Source organism: Callithrix jacchus, chromosome 2, assembly GCF_049354715.1.
Source record: "Callithrix jacchus isolate 240 chromosome 2, calJac240_pri, whole genome shotgun sequence".
Classification (NCBI taxonomy): Eukaryota; Metazoa; Chordata; class Mammalia; order Primates; family Cebidae; genus Callithrix; species Callithrix jacchus.
The window spans coordinates 20,966,259-20,989,917 of NC_133503.1; the positions used below are offsets into that span (position 1 = coordinate 20,966,259).

General features: G+C 43.2%; 1 pseudogene; it reads right to left on the minus strand.

Annotated features, from left to right (window-relative positions):
- Positions 1 to 584: 584 nt before the first annotated feature.
- Positions 585 to 17,422, minus strand: LOC100387559 (uracil-DNA glycosylase pseudogene; annotated as a pseudogene).
- Positions 17,423 to 23,659: the final 6,237 nt, after the last annotated feature.

A 23,659-nucleotide genomic window follows, 5' to 3' on the forward strand; every position in this document is an offset into this window, starting at 1 on the left:
GAAATTGAGCCCTAATTTCGGGGCTGGATTTCTAGAAACTTGCGTAACATCCTCATGCTTCCTTCAAGGAGGGTCTGAGGGCTCCTTGAGAGATCAAGGGGCAGTGTATCTGGCAGAGGCTAGAATGCCTGCTGGGCTGGGAAAAGGGGGCCTTTCTAAGCAAATGTGCCCAATACCTTGTAAATGAAAGTCTAACCAGGCAAAAGCAAGGAGCAGCAGGCACCGAACTATGGTTGTACCTAAAGGTGCACATCTCCCCACTTTAGCCATCCTGGTAAGGGAGGTAAAGAGAGCCAAGTGAGTATTTGACCTCACCTGTCTTCTGAGAAATGTGCGTAGTTTAGGCCAAAGCCGTGTTGCAGAGAAAGTCATTTGGTCAAGGGCTAGCCTTTGCTGTGTCTGGCTGGATAAAGCTGCTATTCTGGGCAGCCTGTTTCGTGGCTGCTTTACAGAAGCTTTTCACCCTTATGCCGAATACTTAAGATTAATGGGGAAATTTGCAATTTGACTTCATACCTGACAAATCCTTTAACAGCAGCTTCTCAGTAATGGTTAATGGAGACAGACTATCTCCCAGCTGAGGATCACAGCTCCTCCCAGTCAGTAGGCTTCTTGCCTGACTTCTGTAGCCACTCACTGGTCTTAGAAAAGTGTCTACATCCAAAGAAGCCTCTGTACACTGACAACAGGGAGAAATGAGCCGTTCGCAGTGCATGGTGTCAGTTCCTATTCATGGTACTGCCCTCTTCTGAGCATAAGAACCCCAGAACTGGAAGACACAGCCATTGGCCTTCTGGTTTAGTCAGGACACAGCTGTATTAGCAAATGGCTCCCAGCCTCTCTTCTTATGAGAATTGGCTTGATGAGCTGGAACAGTGAGGACAGCTTTGAGTAGAACATCTTGTTTGGCCCACCCAGATAAATCTTCATGGTTAGAATGAACAAAACCATCTATGTCTATAAACAGCTCTTTATAAATGTTTTCCAAACTGGACAGAGGTTGAGGAGGTCTTTGAACACTAAAGCAGAGCCCATGAGCTTGATGGGGTCCACGATATGGATCCTGTCTTGGAATGACAGCCTTCACATCTCTTATATTACATATCTGGGTCTGGGTGAAGATTTGGTGTGGGAGAGGATAAAGAGTATAATGCTTGCTTTCTACTGCAACAAATGACATGAGCTTTATAAAATACGGTTTCTCAAATTCTCCGCTGAGGTGCTTCTTCCAAATCTCACCAAAGCCCACAGCCATGTTGCAGGTGTGAGTCTGAGCAGGGCTGTGGCCATGTTTCCCTGGACACGGACAACTGCTCTCCTCAGTGCTCAGTGGTAAGGAGGGCAATGTTCCAGGCTTGCCTTGCCCAGCCTGTTTTTTCTTGGCAGGGCTGGCTACCGCATGCCCACTGTCCACAGCTATGGCAGCCACACGGGTCCCCAGGCCAGTGGGCTCGGGACTGTGGGCATGTCGCTTTCTGGCAGGCTAGGGGAGAAGAAGAAGTAGAAAGTCTTCTGGCCAATAACACTGGAGCCCAGGAGGGGACCCACGAGACTCACCCTCGCTGTAGCAGTCAGCAGTTGGCCTACTTCCTTGCATTTATGTACGATTGGATTATTCAAGAATGCATCCCTAAACTGTATAGTTTAGTCTTGCCCGTATATATATGTACATATATATATATTTTAACTCGATGTGATTTCCGGGTCTCTTTTACTCCACATCTTTCTCTTTCTTTTTCTTTTTTTTTTTTTTTTTGAGACGGAGTTTCGCTCTTATTACCCAGGCTAGAGTGCAATGGTGCAATCTTGGCTCACTGCAACCTCCGCCTCCTGGGTTCAGGCAATTCTCCTGCCTCAGCCTCCTGAGTAGCTGGGATTACAGGCACGTGCCACCGTGCCCAGCTAATTTTTTGTATCTTTAGTCAAGACGGGGTTTCACCATGTTGACCAGGATGGTCTTGATCTCTTGACCTTGTGATCCACCCGCCTCGACCTCCCAAAGTGCTGGGATTACAGGCTTGAGCCACTGCGCCTGGCCTTTCTTTCTTATCATTTATCTGTTGACAAATCTGGGCTATTTGACTTGTCAAGTTTCCTGCAGTCTGGATTTTTGACTGCTCATTCATGGTGCAGTTCAACATGCTTTGCTATTTCCTGCGAATTTAGACCTGGATCAAGAGGTCTGATCTGACATAGGTTGGATCCCTTAACAAGATTCGAAGTGGTGTTAGGTCTTGTGTCTTCTTCATCAGAAGGTTTATAATGTCTTGTTTTCACTCTTTTCTGTTATTAGTTGAGGTAAATGCTCAATGTCTACATTCGTTCATTCATTCATTGGGAGTAGAAAGATATAAAAACAGTAAAATTTAAATGATGTATTTTGCTTTAATTTATTATCTGAGATATTGTTATAAAAAGACTCTTCCTTTCATCTACTATTTTGTTACCCAGTACCACAATTCATATAGAATAAGTAGAATACATATTTATTTCCTTTTACTTGCCTAGTTTTAAAATAACAAACTGGATCAACGTTTCTTCAGAAGATGACCAATTTAAAAAATATATATATATATGTATATATGCGCATGCTATTTTGAACTGTTGGGTTTATATATATTTGATGGGTTGCAATCTGTGGCGAAGCTCAAGTCTTTGACCAACGGTAACCTCTTCAAGGCACTTTATGACTTCATTTGACATGACCCTCATAGTTTTTGACAGTGTCCTCCTAGCTTCATGTCAACATGTTCTAAGCTCATTGTGGACACACCCTGCCTCAGACTTGAAATCAGCCATTTGTCCAAGAAATCCTGGGTTAGCTCAATGGGAGATGTCATTTGAAGACCATATTCAATGTAGAGAAACTCATTGCTATTGGATTGGCCTTTGTTTCTAGGTCCCTTTAATCAAAAGAGCTGGCATTACACAAATACTTCATGAGGTTGTACTGATACTTCCAATTCAGATTTGAATCTGCATGGTGTTTACTTAACATCTTCTGTATTACCTGAGTAGCTCCTTTGTCTCACCTTAAAATCTTTGAAGGCACAGTTCTTAAAGACAATAGGGGATGATAGAATATCCCATAATTAGTGTTTGCTTTTGTTTTCTACTTTACATGTACAATATTCTCAGAATAATAGTGCTAGTACTGTAACAGGCATTTTTATTACTGAAAGCCGATAAAACTTTTTTTCCATATGCTAATCATTTCCCCATTTTTATGAGTGTACTATATTTTCATTTTGAATCATACAGGTATTACATACTAGAGTCTCTTAACTCCTAATTTTTTATCTATGGGTAACTATAGCTAATATTTGCCAGCAATTCCCATCTGAGACTTGTTCTTTAGTAGATTTCTTAGGAGGGGTTCATGGAAACAGTATTCTCGGAATCTTTGCAGGTTATTAGCTGTCTCTGATTTTCTGGATATAAAATCCTTAGTTCACATTTTCTCTCTTTGAATGTCTTAAATATACTACTCTAATGTCTTCTGGCATAATGAATTGCTGTCAAAAACATTGAGGATAATTTATTTTTCCTTATCAGATATATGCTCTGTTTGCCTGGATATCCAAAGAACTTTTCCTTTTTCATTTAAATACAATAATTTTTCTAGACTATGTCTTGGTTTTGGTCATTCTGGGTCAATATTCCCAGGCACATGGTATATTCTTTCAGTATACAGTTCAAATCCTTTTTTTTGGTATTAGAGAAACTTTTTGAACTATAATTTTCAATACTGTCTTTCAATACTTTGTTTCCGTGAGGGTCCCCTCTTCTCTTGTTTTCTTCTTCAGGGTCTCTTACTAGTGGTATATTGGATCCTCTTTGCCTGTCTTCCAGTTAACTCTTTAATGTAAGTTTCAATTGTTTCACTTTTTTGATAATTCATCAGAGATCTGGGCAAATGTATGCCAATTTTAAAACTGATTTATAATTTTGGGTAATGATTGACAGTGGTTTTTAAATGTTATTTTCATTTTATTAGGGGCCACTAGAGAAGTGGAACTGAAATCCCCAATGAACAGTACAACAGCAGACCACTAGAATAGACAGTTTGGTGGACACACCCCCCCGAGATCATACAGCCTAAAAATCTAAGGGATTAGAAATCTTTTCTTTGCATTTTCTAATTACTAAAACTTATCTGGAATGAAAATCTAACTCTCATCAAGCATCTCAATTGAGGGAGATTTTATTTATTGGTTTTACCATAATAGCTAAAGTAGTGAGGATGAGGATGGCTTTCTAGGCAGGGGCAATGATACGAGCAAATGCCTGGAAGGCAGTCCGAGGAAAACATGCTTTGTGGCTTAATGGAATACTTTTTAAGGAAGAGGAGATAAAATAATTATCTCCAAACATCCTATGTTCTTTGTGGTTCAAAGTAAAACCATTTGTAATAATAGTGTAAGTTGCTGATCTCAGTGACCTGTACTCTTATTTCTAAGTATATTAGTTTTCTGTTGCTGCTATAATGAGTTACCACAAATTTAGTGGCTTAAAACAATACAGATTTCTTTTCTTACAGGTCAGAAGTCCAAAATGGGTTTTCCTGGTCTAGCTGGAATCAAAGTGTTGGCAGAGTTCCCTCTGAGATTCTGGGAATAGAACTTGTTTTCTTGCCCTTTTCAGCTTCTAGTGGCCATCTGTATGTCTTTGCTTAGGCCTTTTCTTCCATCTTCAAATTGTATCACTCCAATCTCTGCCTCCATCACCGCCTCACCTCCTTTCTGTAGTCAAAACTCCATCTGTATTTCCCTTATAAGAATACTTATGATTATGTGTAAAGTCTCTCTAGATAATCCATGATAATCTCTCATTTCAATGTCTCAATTTTTAAAAATTTATTTTGTTTTATTTTTTAGATTCAAGTGTTCATGTGCAGGCTTGTTACATGGGCATATTGTGTGATGCTGAGGTTTGGGTTTCTAATGATCCTGTCACTCAAATAGTAAACATAGTACCTGATAGGTAGTTTTTCAAACCTTTCTCCATCTCCTTCCCTCCCCTCTTCTGGAGCCCTGACTGTCTACTGTTGCCATCGTTGTGTCCATATGTGCCCAATGTTTATCTGTCACGTTAGTGAGAGCATGCTGTATTTGATTTTCTGTTTCTGGGTTCTCTCAGGATAATGGCCTCTAGTGGCATCCATGCTGCTGCAAAAGACATGATTTCATCATTTTTTATGGCTGCATAGTATTCCACGGTGTACATGTACCACATTTTCTTTATCCAATCCACCATTGATGGGCAGCTGGGTTTATTTCATGTCTTTGCTATTGTGAATAGTGCTGTGATAAACATACACCATCTAAAAATCTTTAGTCACACCTGCAAAATCCTTTTTGCCATATAAAGCAAGATTCACAGGTTCTGGGGATTAGGACCTAAATATCTTTAGGGATCACTATTTAAGCCTACCACATGCATAAACTCTTTTTTTTTTTTAATCAAAGAATCCCTTGTGATGGAAGGGAGTAAATTCATTTTCAGGGTGGTAATAGGGTTGAGGTCAAAATAGTCCCCGGAAACCTATAATTTCTTCAAAGACGAATGTTCCCTCTTAAAAATTGATTTGAATTTTCTGGTTTACATTTGTGCTTGCTTCCTAACAAGAAGGATCACTTTTAGTGCCCCACTTTTAGTCACCGAAAGGAAAATTGGTCTGGGAAGGTGTATTGTGATTTCTATTTTTCATGGCTATGATGCTGAGCACAGCTTGGAGGTAACTGTGTCTAATCTGGATGGCATGGCATCACATCATAGGAAAGAGTGCAAATTAAAAGGTGTCATTGGCCCTAACTCTGGCTGACTCAGGCCTAGCTCAATAACTTGGGGGTGAGGGAGAGCCCCAGTGGATCTTTTTCCCATTCTGATTGCTTCTTGCTCAGAATTCCCCATTCATACCTGAGTCCCATGAGTGCGGCACTGGGTCTCATTGGGGTAGGAGGTAAAGGCAACCAGTAAGATGTGCTCTTTAATTAGAAAGTGAGTCCCTGGAGATTTTGAATACCATTTCCTCCACAGTATTGAGTCAAGAGCTAATCCTCAGAACACTCATCTATGGACAGAGTCTCAGAATGGACCTTTCTGGCTTTCCTGACTCAGGATTTGTAGATGAGCTCTCTTTCCCATTAGAGGGCTTGCTGGGCACGGAAGCATCCTGGCTTGGTTTCTACTGCAGAAGGAGTGAGGGGCCCTTATTTCTGCCCTGCGGCTCTTCGCATGATAGGTCATGCATTGTTACTGTGCCAGCTTTCTCTGAATCTCCCCTCCTCTCCCTCCCTCCAGCCCCTTCTGCTCTGTAACTGCTCAGGGTCCCAGGACAGTTGAAATCTGACCAGCCACAGTGCTATATTTACCTTCTCCATGCATCACAGCTGAGGACTTGGCCCATACACACAGGTGCATCCACAGCGGCTGTTTCTTCCTCTCTGAGGATGCAGGCAGAAAACCAATGCCTCTGCATGGAGTGGGAGGGGGCGTGGGAAGGGAGAGGCCGAGTAGTACCTCAACCTCATGGTCTGCCCAGCCCTGCTCACTGCAGCATGTAGTGAGGCAATATGGCAATTCATAAAATGTGACATTCATGTGCGAGGCACACTGCTGTGAGCCTGTTTTATTCCATGATGAAGACTACATCTGTCAGACTGTATCTGCTCATCATGAGGCCAGGAGGAGAATTATATCGCCTAGATTTGCTTTCTCCTTCCTCTTACTAGAGATACCTTCCTCCTCCCTCCTATCAGAGCCAGCTGAGGGATCCCCTCTCCTGGGAGAAATCCATGGTGGACCTCCATGTGTCAGCAAAAGGACGAATCGACTTCAAATTATTTCTCTCTTGAAGGGTCTTGTTCTAGAATGGCAGAGAATTTCTGTGACATATTAAAAGAGACACATTTGACCTATGTACATATACATAAATTATGACACAGGCATGGAATATACCTATATATTAAAAAGAATTTTAAAAACTGACTTTGGGTTTGAAAGTTTTCAGCAGGCATTTTTGTTTCAGTTAATCACGTTTCTATTGCAGCCTGGGGACTTTTTAAAACATTCGTAGAACCCCCTATCTTGTTCCCAAAGGCTTAAGTATTATTTGATAATTAGCCTTCACAATTATGTTATACGTTTTGGAGAGAAGTGTGGGCTGCAGAGGGTGGGAGGAAGAAAGTTGTGTGTGTTAGTTAATGTGGGAGGAATGAGGGGTATTATCTGGGGATTGGAGGAATGCTTATGAGAGAAAGAAGTTCACTCTGTCAAAATCGTGTTGGTTGCCAGTTCTCTGTAAAACCCTCATTTAGGATACAGGGAAGGGGGTTGGGGGATGTTGGAAACTTTCTCGCCTTTTCTAATTAAAATGATGCCAGAAAACAGGATCCAAGTAGAGGCCAGCTATACCCCATTTAAAGAAGAAATATGCTTTATTATACACTTTCTCTCCATTTCCCAGAACTCACTATGGGATCAAGAGAAAGGAAGAATCCTTGTTAAGATTTTGGTCATGGTATTTTGGTCTTTACTCAACTGTGGCCTTGATAGCACAATGAAGTGATCCTTCTATGATGACAATTTTCCTTTTCCTCTCTCTGCCTGCGTTCATTTACCGCCTGCTTCACAACATCCACACATACTCACAACAGCAAACGGCAGCATCTCATGTTCTCGGTTGATGCTCTCTCACTTGCTGTAGAAAACAGTCATTTTTCACCCCCAAAGAGGTATATTTGCCCTGTATTTTTGTTTCATGAAAATCACTTCCTTTTCTCCTTTAAGGAGAAATTTTTGTTTTTATTTATTAAATCAGATTCCAATAAAGTTGAGTATATGGCTTATTTAGAGAGAGAGAATAAGAGAGGGGTGTGTGTGTGTTGTGTTTGGAGTGTGTGTGTATGTGTGTGTGTGTCTGCAGAAGATATCTTAAGGTTCTTATCACAAAAAATAATCCTCGGTCAAAATGTTAACGTAGATGATGGTGTGCGCCTGGGGCCATTTCTTCTTCACCACTTTCAAATGCAAGATGTTAGAGGATCCCAGTACTTCTCCAAGATACAGTGATATTTCAGGCAGTGCCAGACAGTGGGAAAGGCTTTTTGTTTTGGTTGTTTGCCTGCTATTTATTATGATTATTATTAGCTTTTGATGGGGAGGGATGGGAATTTCTGAAGTTTTGGGGACTTCTAGAATCCAGTCACATAGAGAGCTGCTTGAGGTTAGCTGTGCTAAAAGGTTTAATGTGGGTTTTTTTGGTTGTTTTCTTGTTTTGGCCAGGAGTAGGGCACCAGTTCTAGACCGGGATAATTTGGTTTGGATGTCTGTCCCCTCCAAATATCATGTTGCAATGTAATTCCCAGTAGTCGGAGGCAGAGCCTAGTGGGAGGTATTGGACCATGGCGGGTAGATCCCTAATGAATGGCTTGGCATCATCCCCTTGGCAATGAGTGAGTTCTTGCTGAGTTCATGCAAGAGCCGATAGTTTAAAAATGTGGCACCTCCCCCACCTTCTTGTTCCTGTTCCAGCCATGTGACACATCTGCCCCCCACTTTGCCTTCTGCCGTGATTGGAAGCTTCCTGAGGCCTCACAAGAAGCAGATGTTTGTGCCATGCTTCCTGCACAGCATGCGGAACTTTCAGCCAATTATACCTCATTTCGTTATAAATTACCCAGCCTTGGGTATTCCTTTACAGTGATGCAAAAATGAACTAACACACAGGAGTTACAGTTTAAAGGCCTATAGGGATGGAGATGAGTGAGCCCTTCTGGGTAAGAGGTAGCTGGGATTGAAGGGGACTGTGCGTACAGGAGCCAGAGCTACCCCACTTCAGCCCACTGCTGCTGGCCAGGGATGCAAGCCCAGTGTCGGCAGATGTTTGATTTTTTTTTTCTGTATTCTGATGTTAAGTTTCTTGACTTTAAAATGTTGATCATACATTCAAATTAAGAGGAAAAAACCCCACTCACATGCTGCGCAACCTTGGAAAGGTCTGTTTACTCCTTTACAAAACAAAAGCATTAAGGTAGGTGAGCTCAAAAATTATGACTTGCCCAGGCCCTTTAGGATTGTATGATTCCTGAGTTCAGACCTTCAAAATACCTTCATTTTCAGTTTTTTCACACAGATGTGGGCAGATGTTCAAAAGGAAACAAAACAGATGGAGAGAAGGATCAGGAAGGTCTAGGCACTGGGAAATGGTGCCTGCTCATGAGCTGCTCTGCTTTTTGGAGAGGTTTCTTTCTGTGAGTTCTTTATGAAAGCCATCCCCCCCACCCCCCAAACCACACTAGTCCTTTTCCAAGCCTCTTTTCATCAGATCTGCTTATTTAATATATTTATTAAGTGCCTACCAGGGGGCAGGCATACTCTTATGACTTCTGTCGCTCTTCCACTTACAGTTATTTGAGTAAAAGGATGGAGAGAACTTTATTGTCCAAATTTCTCAGGTACCAGGGCAGAAGGCTGCTCTGTTGGAAGTACACACTGTGAGAGAAGCAGGGTGAGAAGAGGCAGAGCAGGCGGGGCTTACACTTCACAGAAAAGTGTTCGTAGTGAGGTGGGTCACCTTTTGGAGAGCCTGCATTTGGGAGCCAGCAGAGAATGAGGTGGAGAGCCATCAAGACAACCAATGACTATGTGGCATGAGATGCAATTGTCCTCTGCTGTCCTTAGTTCTTCAACAGAGTTACCAAAGTTGTGAAGGGCTGGCGCTGTATCACAGGCAACAGGCACAGGTGCAGCAGCAGAGAGAAAAGGTCAGGAGTTTGCGGATGTCATGGGGAGAAATGTGGATTCAAACAAGCCTTGAAATTGCCAATTCCTGAGATGCAGTGAGGTCTCAGGTAACATTTGGGTACGTTTGGGTACAGCTGGGCCCGTTATCACTTGAGCCAGGCTGTGAGCAGTTTGAGAGCAGGGTCCTTGTCAAAGTTGCCTCTGGAGGATATATGGGGACAGCACAGTGCTTTTGCATGGAAGGGATGTCAGTACATACTTACTGAATGAATGAAGAAAGAAAGGCAGGCAGGAAGGAATGCAAAAGTTGTTAACTGCCAGTCCGTTAACATGGAATGCAGGCTTTGCATGGAAAGACAGACTAGAAATCAGTTTGGAGAGAGTTAATTTCAGCCTTCAGCGTTCACAGGAAGGATAATGTATGCTGGGGCAGAAAAGCATTAGTTTTTCCTTTTTTGAAACCCCTAAAAGATTTGTCTGAAGCATGTATTTAAATGGGCAGCATACAGGTGTTTTCAGAGCTGCTCCAGCCCCAGAGAAGGCCTCAGGGCAAACCAGAGAAGACGGTACTTGGTAACGAGAAACACTCCTCTGCTACTCTGCATGCTTCAGTGGGAAAATGCAAATCAACTCATTCCCGCTTTTGAGGGCAACTTCAGATAAAGGATTCCCCAGGCAAAGTAACCCCTTCAATGTACCTGACTGTCTTTCCCCATTGCTATCTTTTCCTGCACTACCTGCAGTGTGAGCTGTCGGGGGTGGGGAGGGGTTTGGATGGGCTGCACAGGAGATGAGAAAGGACTTGCATAGCAATGAGAGAGGAGCGGGAGGAGGAGACAGAAGGAAGGGGCTTGGGCTTTTGTGCGGGTACAACTTTGTGGAAAAGGCCTTGAACTAGGAGATGGGATTACCTCTAGTCCTGCCTCTGCCAGCCACCAGCTGTGGGTGACCTTGGGCAAGAAGTGGGATCTATAGGCAATCAAAGCTGAAGTGAATAATGTTGGAAATCATATCGATTCCACCAACTAGTTTTTTGTTTCTGTTTTTTAACAGTTGGGAAACTGAGATTGAACAAGATATTAATGAGGAGTAGGTGGGAGGCTAGGATTAGAATTCAGGTACCCCAGCTTTGGGAACAGAGCCCTTTCCACCATCCCAAGTATCATGCTGAGGGGTCTCAGTACCAGCAGACATGGGTTTCCATATTTCATAATTTGGATATAAAAGTTTAGGTGTGTTTAGGGGCTCAGTTAAGACTTTAAAACCTGAATATCTAAAAAAAATTATGGTGACTTTCCTCAAGCCTAGTGTAGGTAAAGTTGATCCTTGAACAACCTGAGTTTGAACAGCACTGGTCCAGTGATTTGTGGATTTTCTTCCACCTCTGCCACCCCTGAGACAGCAAGACCACCCCTTCCCCTCCTCCTCCTTCTCCTCAGCTGAGTCAATGTGAAGACAAGGATGAAGACCTTTATGAGGATCTACTTCCACTTAATGAGGCGTAAATGTATTTTCTCTTCCTTATGCTTTTCTGAAAAGAATTTTATTTTTTCTAGCTTACTTTTTAGCAAGAATACAGTATATAATACATATAACACCCAAAATATGTGTTAATTGACTACTCATTATTGATAAGGCTTCCATACAACAGTTGGCTATAGTAGTTAAGTTTTTGGGGACTCAAAAGTTACATGCAGATTTTCGACTGTGTGGTGGAGAGGAGGCTGACTCCCCTAAGCCCTGCATTGTTCAAGGGTTAACTGCAATTGAAAATAATGCAAAATTGTTACACAAGTATGAGAAACTAGAATAACTGTTTTTTTTTCATGATAACTACTATGATGGTTTTCAAATAATAAATTCAGTAAAAAATTTTCATTTTGCGTATTCCTTTTTTAATGGTGGCTCAGGCACATGACTTTCCTGTTTATTGGGAAATCCATTTTATATCCCTGAATGTCATTATGAACTTATTTTTGAGTGAGTGTGTGAGCCAGTTGCCTGAACATGTTTGGGCAATTATCTTTGGTTATTTTTGTGTTTATGTGATTTTCAATGGTTTTAAGTACGTATGATTTTTTGGGGCAAATACGTATGTATGTAAATGCAGGTTTCTGTTCCCTTTTCTTGTAAAGAGTGAGGCAATCAAATGATTGCTAAAATTGTCAGGCTTTAGTTTTGCTAAATGAGAGAATGTGTGTTAAAAGAGCCTTTCACATGGCACGAAAGCCATTTTTTCATACCAGGTAAAAGGTATGACCACTCCAGATGAATCTCAGTCTCAACTTAACTGGTCTGGGTTACAAAAACATCTGGGACCTGAATTTCTAGAGAAAGTGGTTGTGTTGGCTGCACGCAGTGGCTCAAGCCTGTAATCCCAGCACTTTGGGAGGCCGAGGTGGGTGGATCACGAGGTCAAGAGATCGAGACCATCCTGGTCAACAGGGTGAAACCCTGTCTCTACTAAAAATACAAAAAATTAGCTGGGCATGGTGGCACATGCCTGTAATCCCAGCTACTCGGGAGGCTGAGGCAGGAGAATTGCCTGAATCCAGGAGGCGGAGGTTGCCGTGAGCCGAGATGGCGCCATTGCACCCTAGCCTGGGTAACAAGAGTGAAACTCCGTCTCAAAAAAAAGTGGTTGTGCCAAAGGAATCAAAGAACGGGCAGGTTTGGTTTAGGCTTTACTGATTTTCATACTTCTCCTTTTAGAGGTTTGGTCTCTTTGAATATTTCCTTGATCGGCAAGGAGTTTACTGTAGCTTTTCCTTGTTTATTTACCTGAAGCTTGCATGTCTGATATACATACATTAAAAACATGACATAATATATGTTTCAATACATAAACACATAGTATTTCACATTGGTGGCTCCGTTGGTTTTGACTTGGCTTGTCTCTCCAGGGGCCTGAGCTTGGGACTGGGTGTGAGATGAGTGCTGCATATCTTGGATATAATCTATAACCCGGTGTCATTTTAGCCTCAGGCAACTGCCCCCTGCCTGCCAGGAAGACTTTGGCCCCATCTGCAGAGGAGCTCCTGCATGTCAGTGGGAGGTCCTTCCTCAAACTGAAATCTGGAATTATTCCTTGTGTTGGTAACAAGAGTCGGAGGAATTCACCGTAGAATACCCTGCGTGCTTTTTTCCCAAGTGGTCTCTCATCTGTGTTGTCAGTTGATTCTCAGAAAAGAAACCGTAATACGAAGATCGTGTTGAGTCTTTAGGGTGGGCCAGTGTTCTCAGGAGTAGCATTTATGTCTGCCACATCTCCTCTAGTCCCCAAAGGATATTTGGTAATATCTGGAGGCAACTCTGGCTGTCACAGTGAGAGAAGAAGACTGCTATGGGCACCTAGTGGCTGGAGGCAGGGATGCTGCAAAACAGACTGTAGTGCACACTGCACCCACTCTGCCCCCAGCAAAGAATGACCTGCCCAAAATGTCTCTAGTGCTGAGGCTGAGAAACCTTGGTATGTGCCCTGTGTTCCTTTGTTACAGGTGTGTAGGTACTAATGTCTGCCACCCATACTAAAAATGAAAGGCACTGTGGCTTGCAGAGAAGAAAGGACATGACCAAGGCCATCAAGTCCCAGGTGTGCACCTGCATGGGAGCCAGGTCTGTCTGCCTCTGAACCCTCAACTTGAAGCACCACTCTTGTTGCAGAAGTCCTCGGGCCTGTCTGAGCAGTGTCCCAGAGAACGAGCTAGGATTTGCACTCAGTGCAGCAAGCACCCCTCACAGAGAGAGGCGAACTGTTATTGTACTGGAGAGACCGAGTCTACCTTTTTTATCCTGACGCACCGGATAGTGGGTTCTGTGCAAAAAGTCTCCTGTAGTATAACATTTGTCCTTGTTTAGCCCCTTCTCTTCTCTCTTTGCTTCATCTTACCTTTTTGATTTTGCTTGTGTTGTATCACGATCATCTTATTCTCCTTCAAAACTATAGCCCCTTCCTGAAAGGGACCTCCAGTAGCTCGCTGGTCAACTTCATTCATTGCCTAAGTGGGTGACTGTCCGTGGGGCTGAGGTTATTGATTGTTGCCACCAGAAAGACCAGAGAAAAAGACAGTTTCATCTGAAACTGGACATTCATTTTTAAGTACTTCTGATGAAAAATTCTCTGGTTGTTCAGAGGCTAAGGAAACTAACAAATAAACTTGAATTTAGGTTTTAGGTTTCAGATTGTGCCAGGATTTCACAGGAAAGCTTTTCATCTCACAAAAGCCTTCTGAGGAATTCCTTTATCAGGAGAGAAAAGCATTCCTGGAGATCTCATTAGGTAAATTACTCTCAGATTAACATATTTTATTAATTACCTATTATGAGATCCCAAAGCTAAACAATCATAAAAACAACAGAAAGAAGTAAATATAGTTCTCAGTGACTAATAGATGCCATGAAAGACATAATCAGTGGAATCAATTATATGCATTATTATAATGAAAGGTACAGTTAGTGCTTTAAAAAAATAATTAGGTTATTGGCTAAGAGGAAACTAGCCCCCCTTCATTACCCTGAAGCAAGCCCCAGAGGCTTCACTCAAAGGCTTTTAGTATAGAAATCATTTGTTTTATTGGCCAGGCAAATTAGTGACTCCATTAGCTTCGCCAGTGGGGGACCCTGGTGTTCCTAAGTCGCCAGGTGCTTTTGATCTGGTTGTGCATTTTCTCAAATGGAAAAATATAAAGTCAGAATGATGCATCAAAATGTGTACAAACTACATGTCAGACTACACGTATGGCGAAGGAAGGAGCCGAGGTAGGAGCAGTGAAATAGGTGGCGAAGATGTGGCCGTGTGAGCGGAGTGTGCCGCATGTGTGTCCCACCCAATCCACACACATGTGTCACTGGAGAGCTGATCAACATTTCCAAATCTCCTTCCAGAACTCAACTTGCCCATCTTGCTTTGTATGTAAAAATATTCCACTTAAACCTGTAGCAAAGCTACCTCCAAAGTGCTAATAAATAATATATGCAAAGTTTTTTTTTTCTTATCAACATAAAGGAATGCGGAGTTGTGAGGCTGGTGAAAACTCGCATTAGACAATGTAATGAAGCAGGAATTAGAACAGCGTAGTTCCTCTGGCCATTATAAATGAGGACGGCAGCTACCTGGAGAATGGGAAAACTGATGAGTACAGTCTGTTGGGGAGAGCAGGAGGAAAATTTCCCTCAGGAACACATTTCAAATTACTTATTTATGAACTGATGAACTGGGAGACCACCTATCGAGACATCGGCGTAAGCAGTCTGCTGAAGACAGCTACAGAACTCCAGCTAATTGTGCGGCTGTTTTCTGTTAGAACTCCTGCTCTCCAGCTGGGCTTTGGAGGCAGGAAATTTAGGCTCTGACTACAAGTTACTCTCTTCCTCTTCCTTGTCCACATACATATGTACATACATATTTTAATACACTTGAATCATTCGGGGAGAGCCTGGGACAAGGCTGCTGCTATTGGCCTGGGAGGGGCTGGAGTAGACAAGAGGTTTTAGAGCTGAGAGGCATGCAGGTTGTGCCCCAGGGTTGGTGTGGGAGACGGAGTTCTGGGCTCTAGCATCAGCTCTCCAAGGCGATTGGATCAGACCATGGAGAGCCACACCCCCTGCCTCCCCTTTTTGGTCAGCATCTTCCTCTCCCTTCATTGCCATGGCGACAGGGCATTGTGTGCTTCCTCCATGCTGGGCTCTCTGTGGTGTTGTACATGAATGAGCTCATTTTATCCTCATAAGAACCTTATGAAGTAGTCACTGTTGTTATCCCCATCATATAGGTGAATAAACTGATTGAGAGAAGTGAAGTGACTGCCAAGGCCATGAGCCCAAGTTCTTCTGATGGTGCGGCTCAGACCCTGAGTCCTCTCCCAGAAGATGGTACATGTTCACTGGGAAGGAAGTGGCCTCTCACATGGAGGTGGGCGATGACGGACTTATTCTCTGTGCTACAGGCAGTGTGCTGAGCAGAAGAGGACTGGCAATCAGGAGACTTAAGTGTTGTGGGGGGACACATTATCTTTACTTTAGAGATGAGATGACGGGCTCATCAGAGTGAGGCAAACTTTCTGTAAGTCACACAGAAGAGTGACTTACAAGTGGAAGTCACTTGTAAGTGGAAGTGGAAGAGCCAGGGTGTGAACTGAGTCTGGGCTGTGAGCTTCTTACCAGGTAGGGCACTTCTTGTGGTTGGTGTCTGAATCTTATTCAGCCTTTAATTCCCATCACCTGGCAATATACCTGTAGACATGGATCTTCAAAATGTATTTGCTGAATTAAACTTTTTTTTTTTTTGAGATGGAGTCTTGCTCTCTCTCCTGGGCTGGAGTACAGTGGCATGATCTCGGCTCACTGCAGCCTCCACCTCCTGGTTCTAGTGACGCTCCTGCCTCAGCCTCCTGGGTAGCTGGGATTACAGGCATGCACTACCACGTCTGGCTAATTTTTGTATTTTTAGTAGAAATGAGGTTTCACCATGTTGGCCAGACTGGTCTGGAACTCCTGACCTCAGGTAATCCACCTACCTCAGCTTCTCAAAGTGCTAGGATTACCGGCGTGAGTCACTGCGCCCAGCCTGAATTAAATTTTCAACCCCAAATTCAGGGAACTTGTGGAGCTCTTGCAAAGATCCCCATTCCTTGGCATGCACTGCAATAATAACAGTAGGTAATATTGATTGCCCATCTAACTGTGCCAGTTCCTACACCACTCCAGTATACAATCGTCTCCTTCAGTCCTTACAGCCTGATGAAGCAGGGATGTTTATCATAATCCCCAGATTTTAGGTTTACGGCATTGATGCTCAGAGAGGTTAAGTCGGTCGTTATCAGCTAGCAGCAAATGCTGCTCCCTGCCTCCCTTCCCAAGGGCCAACTGGCAACGTCTGGAGACCTTTTGGTTGTCACAGCTGGGAGTGGGGTACTCCTGGCATCTAGTGGGTAGAGGTTAGGGTCACTGCTAAACATCTCACAATTCACAGGATGTCTTCTCACACCAAAGTATGATCCAGTCCCAAATATTAATATTGTCTAGGTTGAGATAATCCAAGTGCTTGCCCAAGCTATTAAGTGGCAGTCAGATTCATACTCCCCTTGTCCTATTCCAGGGTCTGTGTGCTAATCATCCACTGTGTGATTCTCTCAGTCTCTCCCTCCTTGGGTAGCCTAGAGTTTGCTCAGAAGACAGTTACATTAGAATGTGAGTCATGGGCAGTAAATGACTTGGGGGAATGAATAGGGAGGCTCTGATGTCGATCTCTATGCAAAGCAAGCCCTCAATCTCATTTTGAGAGTTGGGTCCTGATTATATTATACCTGACTTTACCAAAGAAGTAAATTTGCATGCATGGCAATTCTATTAGGGCCAGAGGTAGCTGGAGCCAGGAGGACTTGGTGGAAAGACGACAGGGCTGGGGCATTCCAGGTTCCGGGCTGACGTCAGCAATTGCTGGCATGTAGACTCCGGAAGGCCGCAATACTCTCTGAGCCATCATTTCTTGAGCTATGGGACGGAGAAGTCTCTGCCCTGCCTGCTTTGCAGAGCTCTTTGTGAAAATCACGTGAGAAAATGGCCATCCAAGCCTTTTGAAAAGGTTAAAGGGCTTCATGTCGGCCGAGTTTCCCTTCATTACTTCAACAAATACGTGATAATGACAGTGCCAGTTCACACCATTGCTGTCGGGCATTTACTGTTTCCCAGACACTGCTTTAAGGACTGAAATGCTCCTCTCATTCAGTCTTCAAACACAATTCCACAAGGAAGGTCATTAGAAGGGCTTTATGTTCTTTTCAATACACTGATGTAAAATGTTTTAAAATTCTTAATATTTTAACAAGGGGCCCAATATTTTCGTTTCACATGGGGCCCCTTAAAATTACGTGGTTGGTTCTTCCTTTAAAATATCTGCTTCTAGCCCAGGAGTGGAATAACCTCTCTGTAGTGAAGCTATCAGACCCACCCACGCCCTCACTGGTTTCAGAGGAATAAAGGTTACTGAAGTCGATCTGAACATTTTCTAAGTTTGTTTTCCCTATAAAAAGAAGCAGTGCCATTTGCCAGCCTTCTCAACCGGTTTTACCTACACATTGACCAGGTAGAAGGAATGGGAAACTAGACCCAAACTACAAAATAACGAGGAACTGGTTAAGTGGTCAGGCTCTAGGTTCAGATGGCATCACAACAGCCATGATAAACATGAGAGAAATAGTGCTCTCCACAGCAAAACTTCTTGAGGCCTCCATGTGCACAGCCCTGTGGCAAGCATTTGACATGCATGATCTCACTCCTCAAAATAATTCATGTGGTACCCATTATTATTATTCCTATCTTCCGGATACAGAAACCATGGCTGACGGGAGTTAAGTGACTTACCCACCACATCATACAGCCTGAGGGAGAATCCCAACTCCATTTGTTGGCTGTAATGCCTTGGGCGAGGAATGCAACCATTTTATGCCTTAATTTCCCTGTGTGCAACTGGGAATATAGCATACTCTATAGAGTTGCTACAGATTTTGAGTTAGGTAACATAGCTTGGAATTTAAGAGTAAGGGCCTTGTCCATTTTGTTTGCTGCTATATATGCTATGTTTTAGAACTGTGCATGGCACATAGTTGGCATATCAGTTATCTGTTTGCTATAATGCTATGTAACACTCACTCCCCAAACTTTAATAATATATAATGATTAGTAATAAAGTATGAGTTTATTTCCCACATGTCAACAGTCATTTGGACATTGATTAGGTCTTCTGATCATTTTTTTTTTTTTTTTTTGAGATGCAGTCTCGCTCAGTTGCCCAGGCTGGAGTGCAGTGGCGCTATCTCGGCTCACTGCAAACTTTGCCTCCTGGGTTCAAGTGATTCTCCTGTCTCAGCCTCTTAGTAGCTGGAATTAAATGTGCCCACTACTCTGTCTGGCTAATTCTTTAAAAAATTTTTGGTAGAGATGAGATTTCACCATCTTGACCAGGCTGATCTTGAACCACTGACCTCAAATGAATCACCCGCCTCAGCCTCCTAAAGTGCTGGGATTACAGGCACGAACCACTGTGCCCAGCCAGTCTGCTGATCTTGTTTGGTCTTGCTGTTGGGTCTGAGGGTTAGCCGGTTATTTTCTTGGTGCCTGGGACAACTTAGATCTGTTCCACGTAGCTTTCACCCTGGAGAGGGCTAGCCTGGCATCATCTCATGGTAAGGGCATGGGTACCAGAATGCACATGGAAATGTACAAATGCTTTTTCAAGCCTCTGCTTGTTTCACATCTGCGAACATCTCACTTGCCAGAGGAAGTTGCCTGGCCAAACCCAGAATCAAGGGGAAGGACACATCACCTTGCCCAAGGTGGAATAGTGAAGAATTGGGGCCAATTTTGCAATTCATCTAACACAGTTGACTCAAAACAGATGTTTGTAGAAAGAATTTGAAAGTGTTTAGCACATGACAAAGGGTCAAAAAAAAAAAAAAATGAAAGCTCACAACATTAATACTAATAGTAATAATCAGATAAGGTATGGCATTTGTAAAAGGTTAACCCGAAGGAGGGATTGGACCACATATGCCTTTTGTTCAATTGTATCTTTTTGTTGTTGTTGTCATTAATTTTCCTTAAAGCTTCCAAAATATTTTGGGGTGTCAACTGGATACTGTTTCACTTTTTCTTTTAAAAAGGAATAGAATTTCACAGATGATAGTAACAGAAAAATCAGACTCTCCAGAAGCAAGGTAACAACAGGGCTCTTTGAATTTGTAAAAATGAATCCCATTTCAAATTTTCCCTGATGCTTTTTCGTATTATGGCTCCATTTCTTTGTTTTAATCCAACAGAGAAGGGGCCTGGGCTTTGAGAACAGTGATTGTTTAAACCCTCCTTTCAATGACTTCTGACAGCCCCCAGGGTGGAAGCAACTCACCTCCAGCCTGATTTGGCCTGGTACTTCTCGGCATGCCCTGTCTGTCTGCTCCTGGGTGCTGGTTTAGAGCGATAGGCCCCCCAGTTGTAATTTCGTGCAGTGGGTTGAAGAGCCTGGCTCTCGGTGAGCGTGCGTGTGTGTCTCTGTGTGAGCTGCCACTGCGTGCGCCGACGACAATGACAGGTTGGTTTAATGCAGCTCTTGCCAAGATTAAGGGGTTGTCAGACAAGTATCACGGGAGACTGAGGGATTGCTCTGAAAAGTCATTCTGAATTGCTAACTGAGAGCTGGCACTTGGATGGGGGTTGGTGCCTCGTATTTGAGGAGCTTCAGAGAGGCCCTCAGCAGAGCTAACTTCTCTCCCCACTGTGACAACAGTTTAGGTGGGCCACTGAGATGCCTCTATCCTGGATTTATGGGTCCTAGGGAGGCCTAGGATTGGACAACAGGGGACCCATTCACCTTGTAAAATGGCATAGAAAAGTATATGCTCATAAACATATGACTGCATTTTTTCTGAAGAGATGGGTCTTAGCTTTCATCAGAATCTTAAGAGTCTGTGACCCCCAAATAGTGGTCTGCCTTGTTCAGCCCCTTCCCAGTCAGAGCTACAGGCAGGGCATTATAGGCAAGTTTAAGGGGTTTTGTCTGGACACCAAAGGTAATGAATAGTCATTAAAGAGCTTAAAGAAGTAAAGGGATATAGGGAGGTCTGATTATCAAAGAAGTTGTGCCAGCTGTAGAATCTAGCTATCGAGTTGGTACAAAAACTGGCATAGCTATTGCTGTTTTCCTCTCATTTACATATTCTATGAATATATATGCTGAGTGCCTCCCCTGTGCTAGAGACTGGGCAGTGATGATACTCAGAGATTATGGCAGTTAGAGTGCCTGCCTCATGGAGAAAAAGGAAGCCTCAGGGGACAGCTGAATAATTTTAATACAGCTGGACATCCTAGCATAGCTTGAGAAGTGCTATTTGATTGCCCATTCATTTATTTAATAAATACTATGTGCCAAGCTCTGTGCTAGGCCTTGTGTATATCAGAGAAAGAATATACAAAGGCAGTGGGGACATTGGAGTAATGTACCCAACTTCACCTCCCAGACTCAGCGACAGTGAAGGCTCACACGCCATTCCAAATAGGGACAGAGGGGACACACTTATTGGGAGAAGTCCCAGCCTCTCTAAGTGCATTTCCTACCTAGTAGAAACCCAAATATTTCGGATTGATTGTTTTCTTGTTTATCAACAGGCACAGAGACTTGCTGAGGACAAAGGGTAGAGAGAGCTGCGTAGGGCTGATAGTCTAGCTCCTGCACCATGAATTGGATGTCAGAAAACTTAAGTTTAGTCCTCTTTGTACTTCTTACTGGCTGTGTAACCTTGGGCAAGTCACTTCATCTCTGTGAAACCTCCGGAGGGGCCATAGCTTCCATCAGACCACTATTTGGAGGTGAATCCTCCAACCTCATCTGTGAAGTAGGATTAATAATATCTGCCTTGCCTATGTCAAAGGGATATTATGAGTGTCCTTGTTCTTCTACCCATGCAGAGACTGCTATTGCTCTACAAAAAAGGGTCTATGGCTCCATTGTCATAGCTGAGGAATTCCTCCAGGCTCTGCCTTCTGACCTCCACTTTGTCTCTTCTTACCAGGTTTGCTTTCTCTAGTCCATCCTATAGACGTGTACTTCATTTCTGACACCGTCTCTGAATTCTTTAGATTGGTGAACTGGTTTTACTTTCACTCTGGGATGTTGCCTTCCAGAACACCCACCTTAGTTTTACATGCCGTTGTTGATGCTTGAGCCCGTCGCCCAAGTAGGCTTCTGGGACCCAGCAGTCCAACTAGAGTCCACATGCCTGGGCTTCTGCCTCTTTGGTAGGGGGACTGGACATGACGAAAATAATGAGGTGTGGAAAGATCATGCCACATTCACCAGACTGTTTCCTCTTGTGGGCAGGCAGGAAGATTACATTTCCTAGCCTGCTTTGCAGTAAGTTGGGGCCATGTGGCTGCGTCTGTCCAGAAGAATGTGGGCAGGAATTATGTACATTAGTTCTGGGACTGGATCTTTAAATACTTATAGGCGATCTTCTAGCCCTCTCTTTCCCTGCTGTGGGGACCACGTCATGTGTTTCAGATGGTGTAGCCACAAGACAGAGGAGGGATGCCTAAGTCCTGTGGACTGTGATGTGAGCAAGAAATAAACCTTTGTGTGCTAAGCTTTTAGGGTTCATCTGTTGTGGCAGTTTGTGTTAATAACCTAATGCAGGTTATATCATACAAAAGTGTCTTTAAACTTTAAAACAACTTACATTTTAATGTTTTAATTCTTATGCATATTCTCTCACTGACAAATGATGTCAGGCGATTGTCACATTTTCCTAATTGCTCCCATTTTACCCCTTTCAGTTGCAAGTGACAGAATCCCGCTTAAATGAGCTTTAGCAAAAGAAGGAAATTTTTTGAGGCAGGGAAGATGCATATGGAGTTTAGTTTCTAAATATTATGCGGCTGGATTTCCTCCTATCTTTTAGCTCTCCTTCCTTCTGATTGACTTTATCTGCACATACACCTTTCCCTCATGGTGGTTGGTTCCTGGCTGCTCTAAGCTTATGTCCTACCAACCAGGAAGGGTAACAGGAATCTGAGACGACTTTTTCAACAGTCGTCCCGGCACATCTCTGGGAAGTCCTTTTCTGAGCCAGTGTGGGTCACCTGCCCATCCTTGAACTGCTCAGTCACTTGGTAGTTATTTGATCAGGCCTAAATCATGGGCTCATCCCAAAGACTGAGTGGTAATGGCCTACTGAGATTGATGTGGAAATATTCCGCAAAAGAAAACCGGAGCATTAGTATCCAAAAGGGTAATAGATGTCTACTAGAGTCAAATTATAAAAATGAAAGGTAAGTGTATTAGTCTGGTTCTTCAGAGAGAACTGAAAAGAAAGACAGACAGATAGATAAATAGGACAGATAGATAAGCAGGGATTTATTACGGAAATTGACTCATATGATTATGGAGTCTGGGAAGTCCTATGACAGGTCATCTATAAGCTGGAGACCCAGGGGAACCAGAGGTGTGGTTTGGTCCAAGTGCAAAGGCCTCAGAACCAGGGAAGCTGATGGTGTAATTCTCAGTCTGAGGCCAAAGGCTTGAGACCTAAGGGGCTGCTGTGGCAAGTTTTGGAGTCTAAAGACAAAAGGACCTGGAGTTCTGATGTCCAAGTGCAGGAGAAGAAGATTGTCCCACCTACACAAGAAACAGAGTAAATTATTTTTTTTGTTTTCTCCAGGCTCTCAGCTGATTGGATGGTGCCGGTCCTCAGCTGATTGGATGGTGCCGGCCCTCAGCTGATTGGATGGTGCCAGCCCTCAGCTGATTGGATGGTGCTGGCCCTCACATGATTGGATGGGGCTGGCCCACACTGAGTGAGTGTGGATCTTTCTTTCTCAGTCCACTGATTCAAGTGCTGATCTCTTCCAGAAACACCTTCACAGACACACCCACAAATAATGCTTTGCCTGCTTTACCTTAATCCAGTCAGGTTGGCCCCTACAATTAACCATCATAATGACAGTGTTTAATAAGTGCTTGCCATGTATTAGAGATGGTGACTGGCATTTTTTGTGTATTATCTCATTTATACCTCCCAACCTCCCTAGGAGGTAGATTCTGTTATCTTTGGAGTAACAGCAATGGAATCATTGGTCATGTTCCATAATGTGAATTTGATGTGTATTAATACATATATTTTAGTACAAACATGATTGCAGGGGTGACTGTACCCACTGGTAATCTAATTTCTCTTGCAATAGGGGAACAATGGAATTCCAAGGGGAAGAATTGTTTGGCATAGAAATGTTCTTGCTTTCATAGTTCAGACAGTTCTAATGAACAAGAAATATGGGGCTTACACTGTATTTATTCATGGAAAGATATTCATATAACACTCTTCCAGTGTCATCAATACAATAGTAATTCATGATCCTGACAGCAGAG